General features: G+C 41.5%; 1 protein-coding gene across 1 annotated transcript in view; it reads left to right on the top strand.

Moving 5' to 3' along the window:
* The first annotated feature begins 641 nt into the window (after window positions 1–641).
* Window positions 642–6000, top strand: part of RFWD3 (ring finger and WD repeat domain 3) — a 29363-nt gene continuing 24004 nt past the window's right edge. Inside the window, exon 1 of the mRNA XM_008572775.1 lies at window positions 642–673. The gene's annotated coding sequence lies outside the window, so the exon portion shown is untranslated. The remainder of the gene's footprint in view (window positions 674–6000) is intronic.

Here is a 6000-nt window from a genome sequence, read left to right as displayed (position 1 = left end):
TATCTACTTTACCAATACTTTTTACAAATATTGTTTCCTCAGTGATGGCTCATGAAGCAATGGAATGTGATCTTCAGGTACAGCTAGATCATCATACTGCTGAACAGCCTGCTCCTGTTGAAGTGGTCAGCAGCCAAGGGGTAGCACCTCTGTTTCAGCCTGTTCCTGCTGAAGTGGTTAACAGCCAAGGGGGACCACCCCTGCTCCAGCCTGTTTCTGCTGAAGTAGTCAACAGCCAAGGGGGACTGCCCCTGCTCCTGCCTCCTCCTGCTGAAGTAGTCAACAGCCAGGGGCTACCGCTGCTACTCCAGCCTCCTCCTGCTGAAATAGTCAACAGCCAGGGGATACCACCCCTACTCCAGCCTGCTCCACAGGTGTCCATTGACCTGACAGAGGAAGGGGAGCTCACGGGAGTAGAGAGTGTGGAAAACAACAATTCCGGAGTTTCAGAGGAGCATAGGCAGGGAACTGGTGCTAACCGCACTGTCCAAGCATCTTCATTGGATTCGATGAGCAGCTTCGTCAGCGGGCTGCAGAGACTTCACGGCATGCTGGAATTCCTGAGACCTCCACCTTCAGACCGCAATGTGGGGCCAGTGAGAGTGAGGAGAAGGAGGGGATCCTCTTCACGCAGGACAAGAGATGGAGGGTCTCAGAGGACAGACAGTGCCAGGTAAAAATATATGTATGTCAGGTAATTAGTGCCATGTTAGAAATTATGAAACTCAGGCTCTGCTCATACACCCAGTGCAGCAAAGGACGGCAGTGTGACTTTTGGCAAGTCTAATTACTTTTCTGAACCCCTTTTCTTCCCTTGGTTTATTGGAGGTTTTTTTTGTTTTTTTTTTCTGTCATCGTTGCTATTGTTTTTTGGCAGCTGGCTGAACCTTGCTATTATCAGCACCGCACTCTAACCTACTGAACTTACCGGCCAACCCCTGAGCCCTATTTCCTCACAGGTTAGATGGAAATAAAAGTGCTTGCCTTACTTCACAAAGTAATTAAAGGGATAAGTTACATTGATGTGCTTTGAAAACTAGGTGGTAGTTTGTTGGCAATGGTTTCTATAGAGGTTGGCTCTCCATTAGATCATTTGTGTCTTGTTCACCAAAAAGTATTTCCTAATTTGCAAGTCCAGTCCACTGACCCAAGATTCATTGTTCACTTACTCCATTTAGAGGTGCAATTGGTTGGACAGACGGGATTTATAGAGGCCTTGTGAAAAGTGGAATGTAGGGCCGGCCCGGTGGCGCACTGGAGAGTGCGCCGCTTAGGAGCGCGGCGGCGCTCCCGCCGAAGGTTCAGATCCCATGTGGAGACCGGTTCCCGCTCACTGGCTGAGCGCGGTGCGGGCGCAACACCGAGGGTTGCGATCCCGTTGCCAGTCCCCGGTATGGGCGTGACACCGAGGGTTGCAATCCCATTACCGGTCAGTAAAAAAAGACAAAAAGGAAAAAAAAAGTGGAATGTAAATTAATTTACAGCTTATCTAACTGAGAAACATTCCAGCCCTCCTCACCTGAGAATGTGTTGCAGAGTTGAAAATAATTTTCTTTCATAGCCTTTGGTTTTTAACTTGTTTGTCAAGTCTTGACGGGGTTGTTATAACAATTAAAACAATTGTCTATGCCCTGTCTGTTTTTTAACTTCCTCCTGCTTTATTTAAAATACTTATTTCACGTTTGGCCTTCTAAATGTTTTCATGTTTAGAGATTGAATTCACCCTCTTCATTTTATATGTGAAGGAAACATGGACCCTGTGAGAATACTTTGAGGTCTCATAGCTACAACATGGAGTACTTAGAGCTGGTCTTGGACTTGTTTTCTACAAAGGCAGATAGAGGAATCTTCACCAGATCCAGTTGTTTTCTAACACTATGAGAACACTGAGATGATACCAAAAAGCAATGGCTAGGTCTTCTATTACTTATATTTTTCTAAAGAGGAAGCCAGTGGGATAATTTGTGATTTGACTGGGGTAACTCTGGAATTGGAATCGTGCCCTCTGGTTCTGGATTTAGCATCCTTTTCTATGGATCCTGCTGATTATTGTGTCAGGGCCTGCTATTACTGTGTCTCCAGTCTATGGGGCCTGGTCATTTCTGGATGTGACCCATCAAGGGTGACAGGTGCCTAGTTCTGTGTTGACAAAAGTTGCATACGTACCTTACTGTGTTATTTTAAGGTGCCATTCCTCAGATTATAAAGGCAAAGTAAGACTTTTATACATCTGTGTCATAGGTGAAGGCACCTTGTAGTACAATTTCAGGACACTGTCGAAGTGATTAGTGGGCTACCTTTCCATGGCTGAGAGTTGCAAGTGGTGTCCCCAGGAGCTGGCTGACTGCCAAGAGGCCTCTTACAGTGGTCCTTAGCCTTGTTTGTTCTTACACTCATTCTTATTGGGGAGACTCCAGAGTTGATTGCTCTTGGTCAGGCACACTGATGTGTGTTAACCAACTCACAGGAGGGTGACTTTTATAAACCAGATGCCCATTTACAGAGAAAAATAGAACTACTACAGAGAACAAATTCTCTTGTTGGCATGGTTAGGGTAATATACACAGAAGCCAAACTCTAATCAGGAAATCTCTTGATGTACGTAGAATCTGCTCAGGGAGTGCATTATAGAATTTAGATGTTGAAAGATATCAGTCAAGTTATTTGACTGATAGCATATGTCTATCTCCACAAAGGGAATAAACCTAAAAGACCAGGGATTATTCACTTCAGTGGAAAGAACTTGGATTCTGAAGCCAGATAAATGTGATATTAAAACTTTTTTTTCCTAATATTGTGTTGTAAGCAAATTCTACAGTAAATTCACACAAAACTGTGAGCTTTCCCAGGACTGATTGCTTATAACTTCTGAATTTCTTGAGATGAATTTCTCAGTATGGTGTTTGGCATTTACTCACCTGACAAACTATCCCCAGGCCAGGTGTTGAGATCCTGAACCGAGGCGGGCAGCTTTTGCCTTGGACTCGGCCAAGAAGCCAAAGCTGGAGAAGGCTAAGTAGTGAGCTTTTTGCCCCAATAGGCTTCTCAGCCAAAGTCACAAACTCCTTTCCTGTTTCTTTGTTTGAGACTGCTTAATTCTGGCTGCCAGAGTCATCACTCATTCATCAAGTATTTATAGTACTTCATTATATGAGAAACTGAACTTTGCCCTAGAGGTAGATTGTTGAACGGGACAGATCAGGGTACCTGTTTTTGTGGAGCTTATGGAGTCTAGGACTACAGAGGGGAAGGAAGGGGCAAGCGTATTATTTAAATCAGAGATGATAAGTGCAGGGAAGGAGGAGAATTTCTTGGGTTCTAAAGCTACACTCCCAAAGAGAAGCCCTAGTACTGCCTCCTGTGTTTCCAGCTGACCTTGGAAATACTTACTTTGCTGTGTAAAAGCAATATTAAAGAGTGATTTTTAAAAAATAATCAAGCATTTTTTTTTACTGATTTCTATGCAGAATGCTATTGATACACATGTCAACAGCCTAACTTTAGCCTATTAGCCTAACTTTAGTGTGTATTTCATGATTAAAATGTTCTTATGTACTTATTCTCATGGTAGCTAAAGCTGGTATTTACTCACAGTCCCCCAAAATAAGTTGGTGACTTTCCTAGCATCTTTTTAAAAAGAACACCTAATAGCCTGGCCAGTTAGCTCAGTTGGTTAGAATGCAGCCTTATAACACCAAGGTCATGGGTTCAGATCCTTGTATAGGCCACCTCGCAAAAAAAAAAAAAAAAAAAAAAAAAAAAAAAAAAAAAAAAACACCTGGGTTAATGTCAGTGGTGAAAATAGCAGAGTAAGAACCACAGAAAATTCTCTCCATAAAAGTAGTGAAAGGACTAGCAGAATTTTTCAGAATCAACTTTTTCAGAACTCTGGAAATTAACCAAATGCTTATAGCAATCCAGGGAGTGATTATTAAAGAAAAACAGCTGAATCTCAGTGAGCTTTGCGCCATTCCCTATTCCCATTCCCTTCTCCAGCTCCATGATAGCCTTGAAAACCAGATGCCACAATCACAATGAAAACCAGCAGCCTGGCAGCCACCAGACAGAACATAATGGGATTGAATCTCCTTCAAAGTCTCATTCCCAGAGAATTCTCTTGTGACCTGTTTATTGGTTTTCTGGAAGACCCTCACTTACAAGGCTATCCCTGACTCAGAGCTTGCCTGGTGTGAAAAGCCTAAATTCTTTTCCCCAGGGCCTGCCAGAGAGCAGTGGATAATCAATGGGGCAAACCATAGACTAACCAAAAATTGTTAAAAGGAAAAGCTGGGGAATGAGAGATTTATACTGGTTTTGAAAAGCCTCTGACATGTTTCTGGGAATTTAGAAGGCCACACACATGCCCAGGGCTGTAACCAGCTGTGCCCATGGTCAGCAAAAACCTAAGAAGACACTAAGCTTTTAGCTCTGGGTGACCTTCAGGCTCTGCATAAGTAGGAAGTGAAGGCTAAGGCAGAGTTGTGACTTCTCTGGCTGATTATTGAAGGCAGATCCACACACACAGAGTCACTCAGCACAGACTAGGGAACTTACTGGTTCTAGGTGTTCAAGGAAATCTCTGTCTAGTCATAAACTGACCACTAAGCTAACTGAACAAAGACTTCAGTGAACATGCACAACAAAGAATACAAACTTTACAGAGTTACTTCATAAAATCACTAAACAGTAACAGTGATGAGAAATAGCAACAAATCTTGGGGAGGGGTAGAATCTGATTTCCAGAGTTACCATATTTTATTATTTGAAATGTCCAGTTTCAAGAAAACATTTCAAGACATGCAAAGAAACAAGAAAGTATGATACATATACAAGATAAAAAATAGAAACTGTCCCAGAAGATGCCAAGACATTGAAATTACTAGATAGACTTTAAATCTGCTATTTAAATATATTCAAAGAACTAAAGCAAAGTATGAAAATGTGATCAAATACACAATTTCAATAAAGAGGTATAAATTATTAAAAAGTATAAAAATGGAAATGCTGGAGTTGACAGATATAACAACTGAAATGAAAAAAATTGATAGAGGGCTAAACAGCAGGTTTAAGCAGGCAAAAGAGAATTGACTTAAAGAATTAAGAAGCAAATTTGAAGATCAGTTCAAGGTCAGTTGAAGATGATTGGACCTAGGTACAGAAAGAAGAAAGAATGAAGAATAATGAACAGAACCACAGGGACTCATGAATATCACTAAGCATACTGTATCAGTCTGTTTCTGTTGCTTATAACAAAATATCTGGAACTGGGTAGTTTATAAGAAAATGAAATTTATTGCTTACAGTTCAAAGGCTGGGAAGCCCAACTCTTACGGTGAGGGCCTTCTTTGGTGGTTACTTCAGTGACACAGCGTATTACATTGCAAGAAAGGTAGAAGCAAGAGAGAGCTGACTCCTCACTCCTTCTTTTAAAGTGCTCAGAACCCACCTATGACCACCATTAAACCATCAGTAGATTAATCCATTTACTTGGGCATGGTCCTCACAATCTAATCACCTCTTCTAGGCCCCACCTCTCAATTACCATAATAGGATTTCCTACCCTCTTAATACTGTCACAGTGAGGACCAAGCTTCAGTGAGTTTGGGGAGACATCCAGTCTATAGCACATACCAACATATGCATAAACATAAGTCCCAAAAGGAGAGGAAAAAGAGGAAGGGGCAGAAAAAAATGAAATAATGACCGAAAATTTCCCACATTTCATGAAAAACATTAATCTACATACCCAAGAAGTTCAATGAACTCTAGGTTAAACTCAAAGAGATCTACACCTGGACACATCATAATCAAACTGTCAAAGCCACAGAAAACAAGAGGATCTTGAAACTGGCAAGAGAAATGACATCATATGCAATGGATCCTCAATAAAATTAACACCCGATTTTTTCATTAGTCACCATGGAAGTCAGAAGGAGTTGGATGACAGCTGTATTAAAAGTAAAATTGACCCTTAAACAACATGGGTTTGAACTATAAATA

This window comes from Galeopterus variegatus, unplaced genomic scaffold, assembly GCF_000696425.1.
Source record: "Galeopterus variegatus unplaced genomic scaffold, G_variegatus-3.0.2 Scaffold835, whole genome shotgun sequence".
Classification (NCBI taxonomy): Eukaryota; Metazoa; Chordata; class Mammalia; order Dermoptera; family Cynocephalidae; genus Galeopterus; species Galeopterus variegatus.
Note: the sequence above shows the minus strand (reverse complement) of the source record. Positions and strands in the feature narration are given on the sequence as shown.